Here is a 20,188-nt window from a genome sequence, read left to right on the forward strand (position 1 = left end):
AACCATATAAGCTTTTTATTGTTGTCATAAAGAGGTATCAAAATTAAAAAGCAAAAATTACAGGGTAAGACAACAAAACTACTAGGAGCATCAAAGGAAGTGAAAATGTGTCTAGGCAGAGGGCAATTATGAATGTGGGAAGGACAATGATAGGGAGAACAGTGAGCATGTGCTGAAGATACTGGGCAACAGGATCTGGTGGAATTTTGATTTTAGACAAGCGCTTAGGTAAAGAAATATTGGGATGGGACTTCCAACCCCACTATGTGCTTAAGAGTCATCCTCTCCTTCCCTAGCCTCTTTTTAATCATCCTGGATCAACTCCAGCTGGTCATCCCTCCTCCCCTTCCCCCTCGCCCTCCCCTCCCTGTCCTTCTGTAGATCCTCTCCTCAGCAGTCACCTACAGCAGCAGCCTCTGACTCTGTCTTCACATTAGTCTCATCTTTCTTCAGGGAGGTGCTGGGCTGCTCCTCTTCTGTTTTGTCTCTGCTTGCTTGCTCTGTTCCTTTTCAATTTTCTCCAGGATTCCAGTTAAGAATCTACTTTTAGTTTTATCTGGGTCAGCCCCTTCTTAATGGCTTGAAGGTCATCTCCTTTCAAATTCCCAAACTCAGAAGAAGATTCCTGCTGTTCACTCAGAACTCAAGCCACTTTTGCCCTTCTGAGGTGTTTCCTGACACACTGGCATTTTGAGAGCACTGAAGCCCGGGGGGGGGGGGGCAGAGGTGGAGGAGGAGGAGGAGGAGCAGCAGCAGCACATGCTGGTTGGTAGCTGTAAATCTGGTGTATTAATCCCATGGAAAGTCATAGTCCAAGCCAAAAGAGGAGTCTTGCATCTCTGCTGTAGTTCTCTAAAGACCTGCTTTTCCTCTCTTCACTTTCAGCTCTGCAGCCAGATTAACATCTAAAACCTGGCCAGTAATCATTCTGCCATCCTCTCCTGCTACAGCAGCCCCAGGGTTTCTCTCATTAACATACTGGACAGAGGCAAAGCCCTTATGAATGGAGCAACCCACAGTTTTGCCATATTTGGAGAAGATTACCTCCACATCAGATTTCTCTACCACAGGATTGTTGACATTCCCAATGAACACATGGGAAATTATGCAGCCAGGATCTGTCTTGTTGGTAACATTGCTAGCCATCCTGTTTGATGGTAAGGTTGCTGACAAAGACAAATCTGTAGCTGAAGATCAAAAAATCTCCCAGGAGAGGGATGAGAGAAGACACTGGATTCCAAATCTCCTACTCCCAGTTTCTACGTGGAGACATTGACTGCTGCTCTAGGTCAGCAAAGTGGCCGCAACTGCTCAATCTTTGCCTCTTCACAAAATGCTCAGTCAAAACTTTTAACAAACAATTATTAGGCTCTACCCTGTGTAGTATGGAAGATTTAAAAGACAGAAATTGATAATACAGACCTTCCTTCAGTGAACCAAGGAACATGCACTGTAGTAGGAAATACAAGATGATCATACTATTAACTATGTATACATTTGAGAGAGAGTTAAGAGGCACAAGGAATGAGATTAGTTCATATGAAGAAAGATGATCCCATAGGTGGAGCAGCTGTGCTACAGAAGGCATTAGACCTAGACCCCAAAGATATTGATTAGACTTTTAGTCTGCTCATTATACTTGTCAAAAATTTTTATTTTATACAGATCTAACAGAATTATTGAACTGGGATGAAATTAATTTTCCATATCCATGTAAAGAATCATCCTTGCTATTCCTGAGCATCTACCAAAGACATGGCCTGCATTGTGGTCCACTGAGAGAAATCACAACTTGTCTCATTTTTTTAAAAAATTGTTATTCATTCATTGACTTATGGCTTCTTTAGCCAAAAACTCTTCTGTTCTAAGAGAGGGTTACACAGCAAACAAAAGCGAAATGCCATCTTCTCTCAATGGAGATTTTAAAATCACTACTCTGGCTTTATCTTCAAGGAAGAGTAAAAAGGAAAAATCTACAGGCTGGATTTTATGGCTGATGAGCTGTTAAACATTCTGTATGATCATTCATATGAAAATATGGGGGTTTTGAGGATGAAGCCCCTCAGGAAAATTTGGAATACACTGGAGACTTACTGAGAGGAAGGATTCTTACCCCAGGGTCCAGATACCCACCCCTAAAATTTGACCATTAGCCAGTTCATAATAGGTGAAATTCTGATACTGATTCTGGGCCGGAAAAGTGAGTCCAGATCCTCAACAAAATTTCTGACCACAAAGTCAGACAGAGGCAAATAAAATGACACAAATGAGTCTTAGGAGTCAGAACTTTCTAACTAACCAGGACTTTCCAAGAGGAAGACAGCTGGTTTTTTTCATTCCCCTTCCCTGTACTCCCTCCAGTGTTAGCAGCTTTGCAGTGGCTTTTGGAAGTATTCAAATCTGAATAAGACATTTAATAGGAATACATCAAATTTATCACTCCTTAGAATAAGAGCCCTGATATAAAATTCCTAAAATTATACTTAGCAGGTATATAATAAACATTGCTGAATGAATGAATGAATTTACAATGAGTCATTTTCATCTCATCCTAAGACTTGGGTTGATGAAACTCAACAAACTGGAGGTAATACATATCCAGGAAAGAGGAGATTCAAGGGAATTCTCTTCAATATTTGAAAGTCTTTCTTTGACAATTATTTCAGAAAGCGTTAAGAAATTCTACATACCTGATTATAAAATTTGTATTTACTGGTAGCAAATAAAGGACTTTTCATTCTAAATTCTTTAAGCTAAAACTGTCTTCAGAGGCCATCAGAACTAAGAGTAATGTGGTACCTGGTTTAATGAATAAAGCTTCTCTGAGCCAACCTTCAACAAGGAGGCCATGCCAAAGTCATGCAAATATTGAGCTATATGATGAATAACCTGGTTTTGTGTAGATTACCCAATTTTACAGTGATATGGAAACAAAAATATGTATATTTTATACATCAAAATTTTTAATGAGAAAATAAATAATTTCAGGATCTGTTAGAATGAAGAAAATGTCCTAAGGCCTGTTCTATCAGGAGAAACCTGCAAGGCATGAGGAAAGTAGAACAGGGAAAGGGAAAGGAAAAGAAAGCCATGCAAAGCAATTTCATTCCAATAAGGACATTGGACAGAGGGAAAAATAATGAAAATTAATGAAAAACTCAGATCTATGACATAGACATAATTTGAGGAGAATTTGTGCCATTCACATACTAGCTGCACATCAAATATTTACTCAAAAATGATTCAAAAGTGGAAAATCATGAGGATAAAATACATTTGAAAATACATTTGAATAGTGTAGAGATAGAACCATGATAAACAAATTTAAGAATCATGACATTAAAAGGTTGCACTTACTGCACAGAATTCAAATCTTTGAGTAAATTATAACTGTCCTACTCATAGAAATATCACATTCTTGATGTTCTGTTTCTTCATCTATATAAGAAATTGTCCTTATTCTACTTTTAGGGAATGATTGGCTAGTCACATACATCAAAGTGATTTGAAAATAAATAGTTTTTATAAGTAATAGTTATCCTTGTTAAAGAAATGTAAGGCATTTCAAGATGTTTTGAAAATGATACTTTTTCTTCTAATGACACTTGTTTCTCTCTATGCTATTGAGCACAGATGGATTCTGAGATTAGTTAAGTATCACACCAGCTCGAATAATATGGTAGTTTTAAAGATGCAAATGTAACTAATTTGTGTATGAACTTTCTCTCTCAGTAGAGTGTATTGTTTAATTTTCTGAATTTTAGTTAGTTGGTATTTCAGAATGAATGCTCTTTGCTAGTAAGGATCCTGCCTGTGAAAATCTCTTTGAGTTTTTCAAACTGTAATAAAAGATCAAACTTGTGAATAACAAAAGCAGGGTCACATATCAAGTAGATATGCATCAGTGTGAAAGAGAATGAATTTGAATTTTAATGTAAGATAGAATTTTTGAATTAAGATAAAATAAATGCCAAACTATAGGCATATTTGTGTGGAACTAGTGAAATGCATACCTCTACTGTGGAAATATTAAACAGTGACTTCAAATTATCTAGCCAGATGAAAGAAAAAGATCTTGATTCCAAAATAGATCTGGAACCACAATTTAATAATTACAGTACAAGAATCTTCCAAAGCTGAATTCAAACAAGAACTCCATGTGGATCAACACTGGTTGTTTTAAGATTATCATTTTATCCTTTTCTTTTTGTTTACAAATATCAGTTGTCTCCCCACTCATGAATAATAACTATGACACCATCCTGACTGTATATAAGGGGGGATTTTTGGTCACGTTTGAGTGTTGGGCAATAGAAATTTGAATTTGAATTGACTTTCATGATCTCTGTCCAAGAGTTTTAAAAATTATTGTGAAGGGTCTGCAGATTTATAGAAATCTGATCAGAAAAGGAGTTCATTTAGCTATTAATGTCTCTAGTTTCTCGTTCTTTATGGCTGAGTAGTCCTCCATTTTATAAAAAAAAAAAAAACACCACATCTTCTTTATCCAATTTCCAGTTGATGGGCACTTGGGCTGTTTCCAGGCTTTAGCTATTACAAACTGTGCCGCTCTAAACATCGGTGCACATATATTGCTGTGGTATGATTCTTTTAATTCTCTGGGGAAGATACCAAGCAGAGGAATAGCTGGGTCAAATGGGACCTCTAGCCCTAGTTCTTTAAGGTATCTCTGTACTGGATGCATATTGAGGCCATACTCTTAAGTGAAATAAATAGGACACACGTGTAAATACTGAACAGTTTCTCTAGTGTAAGAAACTGAAAGTGTAAATAAGGATTAAAATGATTAAAATGAATAATTGATAATTTGAAATAGGAAAAGGTCCAAAGGTGTAGGGGTGATGGGAGGGGAAGGGGAAAAGGAAGAAGAGAAAGGAAAAATTATGAGAAAAGGAAAAAATAGAAACAATGTCTTTGTAAATAGGGAAGGGAGCACAGGGAATGGGGAATAAATAAGAACCAAGATACATCATGTACAGGTACAAGCACCCAATGATAAATATAAACATATTGTATACCTAAAATGTACCAATAAAAGAATTTTTTTAAAAAAAGAAGTTCAGAGCTTTTAATAAGAAATCTAGAGTTGAAGGTTAATCACATGTCATATTCCAAACAAAACAATTAACGTAGACCACTGTATATATTCTCCTTCTCTTGGTCACAGGAATTTTTAGATTATTTTGGCCATTGCTTTTGATAAATTTGATGTAGAGACAGCATAAATATTGAAATGGTGATGAAATGAACTGAGGAGGTTAAAGTATGTGAATCACTTCAAGGCAAAGTAAATGTCCCTGGAAAATGGATAAAAGGAAAGGAAGACAGCAAGTATGTTTGGCTTGCTAAGACTTTTAAATTCTCCAATGTTTCCATCAGTACTAAGGTGGTGGCTTCCACTCCTGTGTTGATAACCCACAGCATTGGTTCCCATGTTTTCATACATGCAGACCTTACTGTGAGATAATGTACACTTCTGGTGGGACTTTCTTAAAAAATTGTTAGGAAAAATCATGCTACACATAATAGATCATGCATGACAAAATGAACATTGTGTTTCATTTCAGCCATCTGTTAACATTTTCCTATATGTTAAAGGGGTTTTTTTCCCCATGTTTAACTAAAATACGAAGGTGTCCTAAAGTAGTTCAGATTTCAAAGAACTTTATTTAGCCAATAACTACATGGAACAGTCGTATTTATGAAGCTTAACTAAGAATGATATTATTCTGTGAGTTAGTGTATCAAATAAAATGTCTATTTCATGTATAAGTAAATTATAAAATTAAATTGTATTTGCATTGCTTAAACTCTGACTTTTTTCTATTTGCTTTCATGTGTTAAAATATGGCAGGAAGCTTAGTATTTATGATTTATAAAAAACACTATTCCTTTTATTTAGCATTGAATAGCAGATTTTGAAAGTTTTAATAGCATGAAAAAAAATCTCCAAGAAAAGAGGAAAGAAGAACAATGAAAAATAATGAGAATGGTAAAGGAATGAGATAAATTATAAAAAAGAGAATGAAAAGGAGATAAAACAGAGTGCAGGTTTCTCTCCAGAGACAATACCCAAGGCTTTCCTATTAATATTTTTTAGAAGCTTGACCTGAGCTCTCTTAGAAAGGCCTCCTGTGGACGGATAATCACCTGTCTTTGCAGACCCATCACCTACTGCACAGTACTGGAGGCATCAGAAACAGAGGTCACCCATGCAGGCATTCAGAACAGTCAATCTTAATACTCAGCAGAGCAATAAAGGCCAAAGCCAGATTACTTCATGTACTAGGACATCGATTTTACTCAGACCACCTTCTGATAATTTGAGAAAATGCAAATTATTTATTTAATCTCTCAACATGGTGATCATCCTATTCTCTAGATAGAAGAAATGCATTTTAGTCTAAATATATAATTTTAAACATTACAATGGTAAAACAACCCTGCTAAACAATCATTTTGTCCTTGTAATCATTTTCAATTAGGTCACGTTGAAAATTTAATCTTTATGCTTTTCGTCACTCTCACCTATTTAATTCCTTGGTGTGGCATGGCAGTGCAGGACTGAGTGAATCCTACCACACCTTTATGGCAGTGGCCATGAGAAAATCCTTATGTCCTAGGGTTCCTTGTACATCCTAGGGTTCCTATGATCTATGTGACAATAACCCCAGTCCACTTCGCTGTAGTTTGCTCTGGTGTCATAATTAAACCTGGTATAATTCTTAAAGGGCTCCGGTTTTCTTCCCTTTCAGCCTTCTCTGAGCCCTTGTCTCTTATGCCTGCTTATTCTTTCCCAGGCTGTGCTCCCTGCTGACTTAGCCTCACAGGTTCTATATCTTCCATTCAGTTCATGGCTTAGGAATCTATTCCCAATTGTACTGTCAGGTCAGTGCTACTATCACCAAGAAATCTCTAAAGTGGGTTCACTAACTTATAGGTTAACTACAAACCCTTAAAAGTTTAACAGGAACATATGAGTCCTCATGAGGCATAGTATCCATTGGCTACCAAACATTAAGCTCTGGCCCTCATTCTGCCATATCATTCATTCCATGCCACTAACTACCTTTGGTAGGGTCACTTCTCAGATAAACAAAGGTAAAGGGTGACTGAAGAGATAATTCCTTCTGTAGTCCAAAAAAAATGAATCAGATAAAAGCTTCCATCTCTAGGGACTGCCCCCTCCAACAATGATATATCAGTGAGGGAGAAAGAGTGCATATTGTTTTATCTTCTGGCTCAATCTCCTACTATTTCTCAAGGATTCCAGGACCAAGACATGGGATTTTCTCTGCCTGATGAGGATCTACCTTATACAAAACTTAAGACCTGCCTTCTGGTTACTGACATCCCAATGGAGAAGAGAAAGGCATCCAGGGGAAAGGAAAGGGGCCCTTGGAGTCTGGTTTACCATTCCTTTATCTCACTGGAAATACTATTTTGAATATCTGAGGCAAACTATTCATTTTCTTTCTTCTTTTTTGGTACTGGGGATCAAACTCAGGACCTTGCACTTGCGAGGCAGGTGCCGGAACCACTGAGGTAAATCCCTGGCCCTCATTTTCTTTCTTAAGTCTAAATGTAACATCCCTTGTTCATCACTCCCATTGGCCTCTACACTGTAAGACTTACAGAACCCTTTGACAGAATGCCATAAGGATAAAAATAAATGCAAAACAAATTTTACTAATATCTTTCAAATTATTTTCTCTGTTGAGTTTTATATTCTTTTGGTGGAAGAAGGAGAAAGAAACAGTGGATGAACCTCTAGTGGAGCTCTCTTCATCTATTCTTCCTTTTTTATGCCATTTCACTATTTTCTCCAACCATCTTTTCATGGCATCTGACAGTTGGAAGCAGCTGCCCTGATGAGAAATGATCACTCAGTACCAACCATAATAGTGATAGAGGTGATCTTGGAGAAATATTCTTACACAGCAGCTCTGACCTTGGCTCTTTTTGTGTGCTCTTGGATTTCAGGTCTGTTGTGAATTTCAAGTGTCAGTTCAGCAACAAGAGAATAAGGTTAAGGAAATAAAGGGCTAAAACCAACAAACCCAGCTGATCATGATGATGCACATACAAAAAAATGCTATTTGGAGAAAGATTCTGATTCTTTTCTGAACAACTATAGAGTGGTGGTGTGAATGGCTGAGACAGAGCAAACTACTCTGTGGGTCATTAGATAATCCTAAATCTCTTTTGAACTCTTCTCCCAAATTCCCTTTTATTGATGAAGAAATCTCCTTTTGACAATTTGTGTTGTGTGAATAGTCAAATATCTGTTAGGAGTAGGTAGACCAGAAATGAACAAACCAATCCCCTGGTTTGAATCCATGCACCTTATTGGTTTAGACCACCATGTACATAGTTATTTAAATCCAAAGCAGCCCCATGGAAGAAGTATACAAAAACACCATAACAGCAGAAAAGAAGGTGGAATCAACAGCAGTGAGAGACACTGCAGTAGGTTTCAGGGAAAAGGTCATCTCTGGCTCAGCTTTGAGGAGGTGGAGAATTTCAATAAGTGGAATGAATGAAGAGGACATTTTTTTTTAATTTTTTTTATTCAATTCTTTTATTGGTACATTGTAGGTATACAACACAATTACATTTCTCATTGGGAATTGTACCTTTACATAATGCATTTTGGTTCTTATTTTTTCCCCATTCCTAGCCCTCCCTTCACGCCCTCCACCCTTTCCTATTTACAAAGACTTTATTTCCATTTTTTTCCATTTCTCATCATTTTTCTTTTCCCTTCTTTCCTTTCTCCTGCCCCTCCCACTACCTCTACCCCTTTGGACCATTTCTTCCTATTTCACGTTATCGAATATTCATTCTATTCATTGGTACATTTTAGGTGTACAATATAATGACATTCATCATTGGAAATTTGCACCTTTACATAGTGTCTCTTGGTTCTTATTTTTCACTCTTGCCCAGCCCTCCCTTCAACCCCTCCAGTCCTCCCTATTTACAAAGATTTTGTTCCTATTTTTCCATTTTCTCATATCAATCCCATTCGCTTCTATCCTTTCCTCTAGCCCTCCCACTTCCTTCCCCTTTGCCCCATTTCTTCCTATTTCACATTACCTATTATAAATTTAGTCCTTATTTACACTTTCAGTTTCTCACACCAGAGAAACTATTCGGTATTTATTCATGTGTTGCCTATTTATTTCACTTAAGAGTATCGCCTCAATGTGCATTCACTTAGCTATAAATGTCTCTAATTTCTCATTTTTTATGGCTGAGTCGTACTCCGTTTTATTAAAAAAAACCACATTTTCTTTATCCAGTCTCCAGTTGATGGGCATTGGGGCTGTTTCCAAGTTTTAGCTATTACAAACTGTGCTGCTATGAACATGGGCGCACATATATCACTGTGGTATGATTCTTTTAATTCTTTGGAGAAGATCCCCAGCACTGGAATAGCAGGATCAAATGGGACTTCCAGTCCTAGTTCTTTGAGGTATCTCCATACTGATTTCAACAGTGCTTGCACCAGTCTACACTCCCACCAGCAGTGGAGCAGGGTTCCTCTTTCCCCACAGCCCCGCCAGCATTTGTTATTGGTTGATTTCATGATAGCAGCCATTCTTTCTGGAGTGAAGGGGAATTTCAGTGTTGTTTTCATTTGCATCTCCTGAATGACCAGTGATGTTGAACATTTTTTCATGTATTTATTTGCTATTTCCACTTCTTTGTCTGAGAAATGTCTGTTCATTTCAGATGCCCATTTTTCGATTGGGTCTTTAAATTTGGGAGGTCTGATCTTTTTGAGCTCTTTATAGATTTGAGATAGTAGACCTTTGTCTGAGGAAGAGCAGGTGAAGATTTTTTCCCACATTGTGGGTTGTCTCTTCACACTGCTGGTGGTTTCTCTTGCTGTGCAGAAGCCTTTTAATAAGAAGAGATCCCACTTGATTGTTTGTGCTAGTTCACAGGCAGCTGAGGTTTTGTTCATAAAATCTTTTCCTACACCAATGTCTTCAAGGGTTCTACCTAACCTCTGTTCCAATGGGTTCAGAGTTTCTATTTTAATATTTAGATCTTTAATCCATTTTGATTTTAGTTTAGTGCATGGTGAGAGATGCAGGCCTACTTTTAATCTTTGGCAAGTTGAAGCCCAATTTTTCCAGCACCATTTATTAAAGAGGCTATCTTTCCTCCAGTGTGAGTGTTTGGCTCCTTTGTCAAAGATGAGATGGCTGAGTGTGTCTGGCATTGTTTCTGCATCTTCTAATCTGTTCCACTGGTCCTCAAGTCTGTTACTTTGCTGGTACCATGCTGTTTTTATCACAGTAGCTTTGTAGTAGAGTTGCAGGTTGGGAATTGTGATACCCCCTGCCATGTCTCTGTTACCTAGAATTGCTTTTGCTATTCTGGGTCTCTTCTTCTTCCAAATGAATTTTTGGATTGTTTTATCAAGGTCTATGAAGTATGCTGCTGGGATTTCAAATGGAATTGCATTAAATCTATATAGCAGTTTTGGCAGTATGGCCATTTTCACTATATTAATCCTTCCTACCCAGGAGCAGAGGATGTCTGTCCATTTTCTGATATCATCTTCAATCTCTCTTTTCAGAGTGCCATAGTTTTCAGAGAAGAGGTCCTTGATTTATTTTGTTAGAATGATTCCTAGGTATTTCAGTTTTTGTATGCTATTGTGAAAGGAATTATTTGTCCTATTTCTCTCTCAGTGAGTCTGTCATTGGTGTAGAGGAAAGCTATTGATTTTTGTGTGTTGACTTTGTAACCAGCTACTTGACTGAATTTGGTTATTAAGTCTAGAAGACTTTTGGTGGGGTTCTTGGGGTCTTCTATATAGAGTATCATGTCATCTGCAAATAATGACAATTTGACTTCTTCATTACCTATCTTTATTTATTTTATTTCTTTCTCTTGTCTAATTGCCAAGGCTAATGTTTCCAGAACTATATTGAACAAGAGTAGTGATGGTGGACATCCTTGTCTTGTTCCTGATTTTAGTGTGAAGGATTTTAGTTTTTGACCATTTAGTATGATATTGGCTGTTGGTTTTTCATAGATGGCTTCTATCAGTTTGAGGTAGAGACAGTCTAATCCAAATTTTTGTAGGGTTTTTATCATAAATGCATGTTGGATTTTGTCAAATGCTTTTTCTGCATCTATGGAGAAAATCATATGGCTTTTGTCATTGGCTCTATTGATATAGTGCATTACATTGATTGATTTTCGTATATTGAACCATCCCTGCATCCCTGGGACGAATCCCACTTTATCAGGGTGTATGATCTTCTTGATGATCTTCTGCATTCTATTTGCCAGTATCTTATTAAGGATTTTTGCATCTATGTTCATTAGTGAGATTGGCCTATAGTTCTCTTTTTCAGTTGGGTCTTTCTCTGCTTTGGGGATCAAGGTGATGCTTGCTTCCAGGAATGAATTTGGGTGTATTGCTTCCCTTTCAATTTCACTGAAGAGTTTAAACAGTAGTGGCAGCAGTTCCTCTCTAAATGTCTTGTAGAATTCAGCAGTGAAGCCATCAGGGCCCAGGCTTTTCTTAGGTGACAAGTTTTTAATTACATTTTCAATTTCTTTGGTTAATATTGGGTTGCTCAGAATTTTTAGGTCTTCTTCGTTCAACTTTGCTATTCATGTGTACCTAGGAATCTGTCCATTTCTTCTGTGTTGTCCATCTTATTGGTGTACAGGTTCTGGAAGTAAGTATTGATGATCCTCTGGATTTCTGCTGGGTCTGTTGTCATTTCACCCTTTTTATTCCTAATTGCATGGATTTGGGCCTTTTTGTTCCCTTTTTCTGATAAGATTGGCTAAGGGTTTGTCAAGTTTGTTGATTCTTTCAAAGAACCAACTCTTGGCTTCATTGATTTTTTGTATTGTTCTCTTAGTCTCCATTGCATTGATTTCTCCTCTGATCTTTATAATTTCCTCCTTTGTATGAACTCTGGGGTTGTCCTGCTCTTCTTTTTCTAGAAGCTTGAGTTTTAGCATCAGGTTGTTTAATTTTGCTCATTCTGTTTCCTAATATGCATATTCACTGCTATGAATTTCCCTTGTAAGTCTACTTTGATTGTGTCCCATAGATTCCGATATGTTGTATTGTCATTGTCATTGAATTGAAGGAACTGTATGATTTCTTCTTTAATTTCCTCTGTGAGCCCGTTGGTTATTTAGAGGTGTTTTGTTCAATTTCCACATGTTTATGAAATTTTTCAAGTTTCTTTTGCTATAGATCTCCAATTTCATTGCACTATGGTCTGATAATATACAGGGGATAACTTCAATTCCTTTGCACTTACTTAAACATGTTCTGTGTGTGAGTATTTGGTCTACTTTGGAGAATGACCCATGTGCAGCTGAAAAGAATGTGTATTCTGATTTTGTGGGGTGGAAGACTCTGTAAACATCTGTTAAGTTCATTTGTTCAAGAGTTCGATTGAGTTCTTGTATTTCATTACTTGTTTTTAGTCTAGTTGATCTATCTATTTGTGACAGTGGGGTGTTGAGGTTCCCCGCTACAATTGTATTAGTGCATATATGACTTTTCATGTCCATTAGTATTTGTTTTATATAGTTGGGTGCACTAGTGTTTGGTGCATAGATATTTATGATTGTCATGTCTTCCTCTTGGATTCTTCCCTTTACAAGGATGTAGTGTCCTTCTTCGTCTCTCTTAATCTGTGTTGGTTTGAAATCTACTTGATCTGCAAAGAGGATAGCTACTCCTGCTTTTTTTCGGGTTCTCATCACATGGAGTATTGTTTTCCACCCTTTAACTTTCAATCTATGAGTTTCCTTTTGAATTAAGTATGTTTCTTGTATGCAGCATATTGTTGGATTTTGCTTCTTGACCCATTCTGCCAGTCTATTTCTTTGGATTGGCGAATTGAGACCATTAACATTGATGGTAATAACTGAAACATATTGACTTGTCATTGCCATGACTTTTTCTTTTTGTTGGGTTCTCCCCCTTATATTTAATTTCTTGTCATGCCAGATGGGTTCATTCTACTTTGCTTCCTGGGGTTGTGATCCTCAATGTCTGTTCCTAGGATATTGTGTAAAATTCTTTGGAGTGGTGGTTTGGTATTCACAAAGTTCCTAAGGTGCTCTTTGTCATGAAAGTATCTTATTTCTCCATCCATTTTGAAAGATAGTTTTTCAGGGTACATCAATCTGGGTTGGAGGCTGTTTTCTTTTAGGGCTTGGAATATGTCACTCCAAGCTCTTCTTGCCTTGATGGTTTGTGTTGAGAAGTCTGCTGTGATTCTGATGGGTTTTCTTTTGTATGTGATTTGTTTCTTTTCTCTGACTGCTTGGAGAACTTTGTTCTTCTGTTGTGTTTCTGGAATCTTAACAATTATACGCCTATCTGTAGATTTTTTTTTTGATCAAGGCTATTTGGAGTTCTACATGCCTCACTTATCTGTATGTCAAGCTCTTTTCCCCTGCTTGAGAAGTTTTCTGCCATTATTTCTGTGAAGAGATTTTTTTATGTCATTTCCACTCTCTCCTGTTTCTTCATTAAGCCCAATCAGTCTTATGTTATTCTTCTTTGCATCATCTAGCAGCTGCTAGATTGATTTCTCAAGTTCCCTTATAATTTTGAAGCTCTTTTTCTTTTCCTGGTCACTAATTGCAATCTTATCTTCTATATCTGAAATTCTGTCCTCACGTTGGCTCATTCTGCTCTGTAGACTTTCAATGGAGTTTTTCATGTCCTGGAAATCTATTTGCATCTGTTTTATGGATTCCATTTGTTTCTTATGTTGGGATTCCATCATGTTCCTGAGATCCTCTCTAGATTTATTAATTATGTCTTGCACTAGGGGCACAATTTCTCCTGTTATCTGAGAAATTATTTCTGATTTCATTTTTTTCCAGATCCCCATTTGTTGCCAGTTCAGTGGGTCCAGGTGGTTGAGTATCAGAGTATTCCATCTCATTTCCCTTTGGGATGGCTGTAGGTGATCTGGAAGTCTGGTTTTGAGACTTATTTACATGTTTTCTCATTTCGACTGGGGTGGGGGGCTGCTAGCACCTGCATGGATTACCTCCTCTGAGCTGAGAGAGGTGGGACAGGGGCTGGGAGCAGCAGTAGGGTGGTGGCCCAAAAGCCCTTTCCTGTGGGCTGGGAGCTGCAGGAGCAATGGTGGCCGGAACCCCCTTCCTCTGGACCAGGAGCAGTGGGATGGTGGCCCGGAAGCCCCTACCTCTGGGCCAGTAGTGGTGGGAGGGATGGTGGCCCGGAAGCCCCTTCCTCTGGTCCAGGAGCAGAGGGACAGGAGGTGGCCCAAAAGCCCTTTCCTCTTTGCTGGGAGCAGTGGGAGGGATGGTGGCCCAGAAGCCCCTTCCTCTGGACCAGGAGCAGTGGGACTCAGTACCTTTGTCTGGTGGTCTGGTGTCCGAAGAGGAGATTTTTTACACATGTTAGGCAAGAGTTCTACCACTGAGCTATACCCCTGCTCGAGGTGAAATGTTTTAATGAAATCAGGAGTAACTACATGTAGTATACTGTAAAAGGCAGAGTAGGTATAGGGAACAGGAAGCCTACAATTAGGAAAACAACTTGGGTCAGATCAAGAGATGTCTGATAATTTGAACTTCACAACCCATTGGGAATGTAGGAGGGCTTCAAGCACGAGGATAGTTGTTTTTCCAATTTAGGAAAATAATGACTAAGACAAGAAAATAATCTTTCTACATGTGTGAGTTGCAATTAAAAGTTATATTCCTTCTTATTTCTAAAGGATAAGTAAATAATTCCCAAAAGGTGTTATTGGTGCTTTTTACAGCATAGTCTTGGAAATGAGTACCCTTGACTTCTAATCTATTCTTGAAATGTTATCTACCAACAACGTGCACACAGAAGAATTTTCTGCCAAGAATTTCCTTGCCAAAAACTTGTTTGAATTTTGGAAGAAGTCTCCCTAATCTAGCTTACCAACTAGGCCTTCCATGAACTTAACATTTATAGAAATTCATCAGTGGAGAACAGAGGTTGGAAATGGAGGGTTCAGGAAAACTGGTAACTCTATATTTGGTCAAATATTAGACTCAGCAGACATTGGCTGTCTCAATAAAATAAAATCTTTCCATTGTCACCTCTTCTTCAAGGAAAGCTGGCAAGATCTGGTTCATGATTCTTTTCAACTTAAAGAAGAGAGCAGGTACCCCTAGGGAGACACACAAACAGGCTGGCAGCAGCAGGAGCAGCTCAGGATGGAATCTGGAGGAAGCACAGCTAAAGACTTTCAGGTGTGCAGTCCTCAATTCAGAAGGTCCTGGACATAGGATGAGCTCCTGGCAGGAACTCATCAGTGTCTGTATGTGCTGAATTTCTCACACTAAAATGGATAGCTCTCAAATTTTTTTGTGAACTAATAGCTGTTTTTTATTCTCAAAATAGGCTAATTTACTTCTTACTTGAGATCATGATTCCTTTTTTAGAGCTGTACAGATAGCTAATGGTATAATAGAAAAGAGATTTGCAAACAACAGGCCTCTGTAGCTGGCAAATATTATGTAGGAAAAACTCTTTACTGATTTCTGAAAAGCCTTATAAAATTCACCTGTATATGTGTAGTCAAATGACATTCCTGTAGAAGTTTTAAGTTTGTCATGGTTTTTTCTTCTTGACAATGCAATGAGTTCAAAAGGGAAAATTCTATAGCACCCAATTTAATCTCCTTGGTAAACTGTAGTGAATATATTAAGCAACTTCTCTGAACTCACACAACAATAAAGCCTGACAATGAACACAGTTCTGTGTTTTCTCATCAGATGGTATGTGTTATGCATTTGATTCCTTGTGACAGTGTGTGAATAGTCCTCATACAATAGACCTGCCCTTTCTGCTCTCTCTTCTGCCCATCTAAGATTGAAATAGTAGTGTTTCCATTAGACTAAAACATGTATTTTCCCAATATCAAGTTATACTCCCCTGCTCTTGTGTTCATCAGGTTTGTTATAAGATGCAGAAATCATTTAATGGCACCCTTTCAGGGGACCTTGCAATGATTTTCGACAATGGCAGTTTCTCTAAGGAATTGATAAAGACCCCTGAATAAATTCAATTCTACTCAATAGTAAGCATCAGTCATTGTGGTGGATTAACTAATGGTCAACTTGGAACACCCAGTTGAACAGAATCAATGTGGTTCTGGATGTAGAGAACCCATTTAAGGATTTTTGCCAATGGTATTGAAAGAAAATTGGAGGGGAAGATCATTTGCTGCTGATTTTCTTGGAGAAGCTTGATGCAGCTTGTTTTCTTAATACTGACTCGTCTCTGTTCTCATTGTCAGAGGAGCTGGGGTTCTCCCTGTCACCAAGAATGGCTGCTGTTCTTGTCAGGGTAGTTCTAGTCTTTGCCTTGAGCCTGGCTTCCTGGCTCCAGGGCAGATCCCTCAGCCTGGTGGCACAAATCCTTCACCCACTGGTGCATACTTTGTGGCTTCCACCACTGGTCTTTTGGGCTTCCCAGTGCAGATCCTGGATATGGACTTGCTCTAGGCCACTGGCTGGACTTGTGGAGGACATTACCTTGGGCTCTAGACCTTTAGCTGGACTTGTACAGGACATTGTCATGGGACCCAGGCACTTGGCTGGATTCTTCGGATCTCTGGTGTGTGGATACATCTCTTGAACTCCTCTGCATTTGACTTTTTGAGTGAATATTATAAAAATAATTTTATAAATTATATGAGCCTTATTAAATCTATTCCTTTGCAAACCCTGACTATAGCAGTCATCATATTTAGATATTTTACCCTACTCCCCCTGTGTATCTATCAAAGGAAATCTGATTCACCACTTAGTGCCTGACATGAAAAGCCCATCCTTTTAGAAAACATGAAGGTTTTTTCCTCAAATAAATCCATTCATTAAAAATCTCTATTTTTGTCTATCACTGGGATATTTAGAGGTAGGTAATATGTTCTTTAATGAATGTGGAGTAATTCACTACCTGGAGAGATAAATTGGATAATAATATCTACTGTGGGTCAGATTTAGTTTTAAATATAATCCTAATTTTTACAAGCTGTTTTGAATAACATTTTAAAAGAATTATTTGTGTAGTTAGTTGGAAATAAAGCTAATAAATACTGAAAAATAAAAAGTTGTGGGTTTTTAAATTTTTCTGAAACTTTTTATCTTACAAAGTCAGTAACAGTCGTCAGATTGCATTGCTTAAAAGTTTAACAGTTAAAGGTAAAAACATAATTATTCATATGCATAATATAGTACAACAAACTTAGAAATATAGATCATTCTTGAAATATATGGCCTTAGATTTACCAGTTTACATACCATGAGAAAACTGAAAGGAAAAGGAAATCATCCTTATCAAATATTCCCTCTATTCTCTTTCCATGCCTCCACTTTGAATTTTCTTGCCTTGTAAATTAATTCTCCATCTTCACTGGGTATGAAGGAAATACTTTATTGATATGATGTTAAACATACATTAGACCCTATATTTTTGTACTAGTTATACCAATTTTGATATCTGTAATTCATGTGAATGCCTTCTAAAGTAGAAACACTTATCAGTGCGCTGACCTTTTAACTACCATAGTGATTCACACCTTAGAGTCAGCATGAGTCTTTAGATGGACTCACTAGCAAGGGCTGTTGGGATCTTCCCTGCTGAGTCACTTGAGGCAAATCCTCACTTGCTGACCTAGAAAACCTTCCAAGACCGCTTTCTCTGTAGTCATAAATGTAATTGGAGATTAAGAGAAGCTAAGAAGGTCAGAACTTTATATTATGCTGATAGTGAGCTTGTATTTGGATCCTCTACGCACAATTTTGGTGAGGATTATTTCAAGAAAATTGCATAAATGGAATAATATAGGGTACAGGATTTTTGAGGTCACTTTTTCATTCAATATAATGACATTAAGATTCATCCAAGTTGCTACGTGCATCAATGGTATGTTACTTTTTATTGTTGAGTAGTGTGCTAAGGTATATGAATAGCTCAGTTCAACCATTCACTTGATGAGTGACAGAAGAGCTGTTTACAGTTTCTGTCAATTATTAATAAAACTGCAATGAACATATATAGGTGAGTTTTAGTGTGACTGTATATTATTGTTTATTTTATATAAGTGCCATGGAGTGCAATTGCTAGAACTGATAATTGCATGTTTAATTTTTTAAGGGGTTTACCTGTTTCAATTTTAGCAGTATATATTTTATTTCAAATTAACATGAATAATCTTTAATACATATTCAGAAATCTCTGATATTGTAAATGTGGAATATAAGCCATTATATCTTTACTATGAAAACTGAATGACATAATTTAAAATATCACTACATTAATATGTTGAGATAAACAATAGAGAAACAATAGAGAAAGATATAAAATGGGACATCAAAAATTCAAAATGGAAGAATGGAGTGTAGAATTTTATTAGTTTTCTCTGTGTGTGTGTATTCATCTTCCTCTTTTTATAGTTAGGTTATATCATTATAATTTCAAAATAGCTTATAACTAAAAGAAGGTTCTTACAATTCTGAGGAGAGCGTCTAAAGGTCCAAAATCAAGGTGTCAGTAGGGTTGGTATCTTCTGAGAACACTTTCATTAGCTTGTGGATGGTTGTCTTGTGGTATCTTCATGTGCTCTTTCCTCTGTGTGTGTGTCTGTGTCTTAATTTCCTCTTCCTATAAGAGCAGCAGTCCTTCTGAGTTAGGCCCTCCCTAATAACCTCATTTAATCTTAATTTCCTCTTTAAAGGCTCTATCTCCAAATATAGTTACATTCTAAGATATTGGGAGATAAGACTTTCACATACTGGATTTTGAAAGAACAAAATTTAGTCTATAACAAATGGTAACATTCTACCATATCACGATGACTAAAACCCCTGCCATACACAACATGCACATTAACAAAAAGAAACTAAATTGCCTTAAAAATACAATGAATTTTCTTTTTAATAATAGTCTTCAAACTTGTAATCTTTTCCTTTATTAACTAATTTGGTCTTATGTCAACTAAAACTGAGTAAAAACATAGGCAATTCATCTTCTAGGTGGTTAAAACCTTTTCAAGCTAATAGTAACTTAGCAAATAATATTAAATAATTTATGCTTCTTTCTCATGAATAATAGCATTTTTACAGCTGTGATTTCAAGTTTAATATAGAATTTTTTGTCTTCTTAGGTTAATAGACTGATTTTGTATTTTAAATATTTTTATTGCTACAGGTTTGTAGTACACAACAATTACATTCATCGTGGGGATTTGGTACACATGCATAACATTTCTTAATTCTTTCTTTAACCTCCTCTCTCCCCTCCCTACCTCTCCCTGTATCTCTCAACCCCCTTCCCCTGTATGCTTTCTTGAGCAGTTCAGATTCGCAGAATAATAAACAGCAAGTGCAGAGTTTATCATATATCTACTTCCCTCCCACTGGCCCTCCCAGTTTCTCCTGTTAATATATTGATTTAGAGTAAAGCAATTGGTACACCTGATGACTCAATATTGAAATACTAACTACATCCCACAGTTTACATTAGGATTCACTCCTAGTGTTGTATAATCTATGACTTTTGATAAATGTGTAAATATCTGAGTCCACCATTAGAGTGTTAAAAAATAAATTTTTAGGGAAAATATTTTAATGGGGGTTATGTGAAATATTTTATTCTATTTTTACTCTAGTTTTCTTTCTATGAAACTCCCTTCCATGATTACTACTTTGATTTGGGGATCTGAGGGAAAAATTCTATAATCTCTACTTATATTTTGATTTATGGTTACCATATTGACATATATAATCTTTCCATGTGAAATATCTCTGAAGATATTTTTAAATATTTCCCCGTGATGAAGCTTTACTTTCTGAAATCAGTTATAGCAGTCATCAAAATAAAGTCATGTAAATCCTAAAAGTGGTCAGATAAAAGTTAAAAGCACTTTCACAGTCAAATTGTAATATTTTATTCAATTATGAAGTATAGTTACATAACAAAGCATAACTTTAAATATTATTCTTTGGAAATCTATACAATCAGCACAATGATTATTTTGGTGAAAATTTTAAAAGTGTAGAGAAAGATCATTCAGCAGATTCTGCTGCCAAATAATCAGACAACTGGTAAGTATTTGAAGAGAAGCTATAATAAACTCTATAG

At 36.9% G+C, this 20,188-nt stretch overlaps 1 pseudogene; it reads right to left on the reverse strand.

Annotated features, from left to right (window-relative positions):
• Positions 1-270: 270 nt before the first annotated feature.
• Positions 271-1,146, reverse strand: LOC101712405 (heterogeneous nuclear ribonucleoproteins C1/C2 pseudogene; annotated as a pseudogene).
• Positions 1,147-20,188: the final 19,042 nt, after the last annotated feature.

This window comes from Heterocephalus glaber, unplaced genomic scaffold (genome assembly GCF_053883595.1).
Source record: "Heterocephalus glaber isolate CG9 unplaced genomic scaffold, H.glaber_assembly_v1.0 deba00001463, whole genome shotgun sequence".
Taxonomy (NCBI): Eukaryota; Metazoa; Chordata; class Mammalia; order Rodentia; family Bathyergidae; genus Heterocephalus; species Heterocephalus glaber.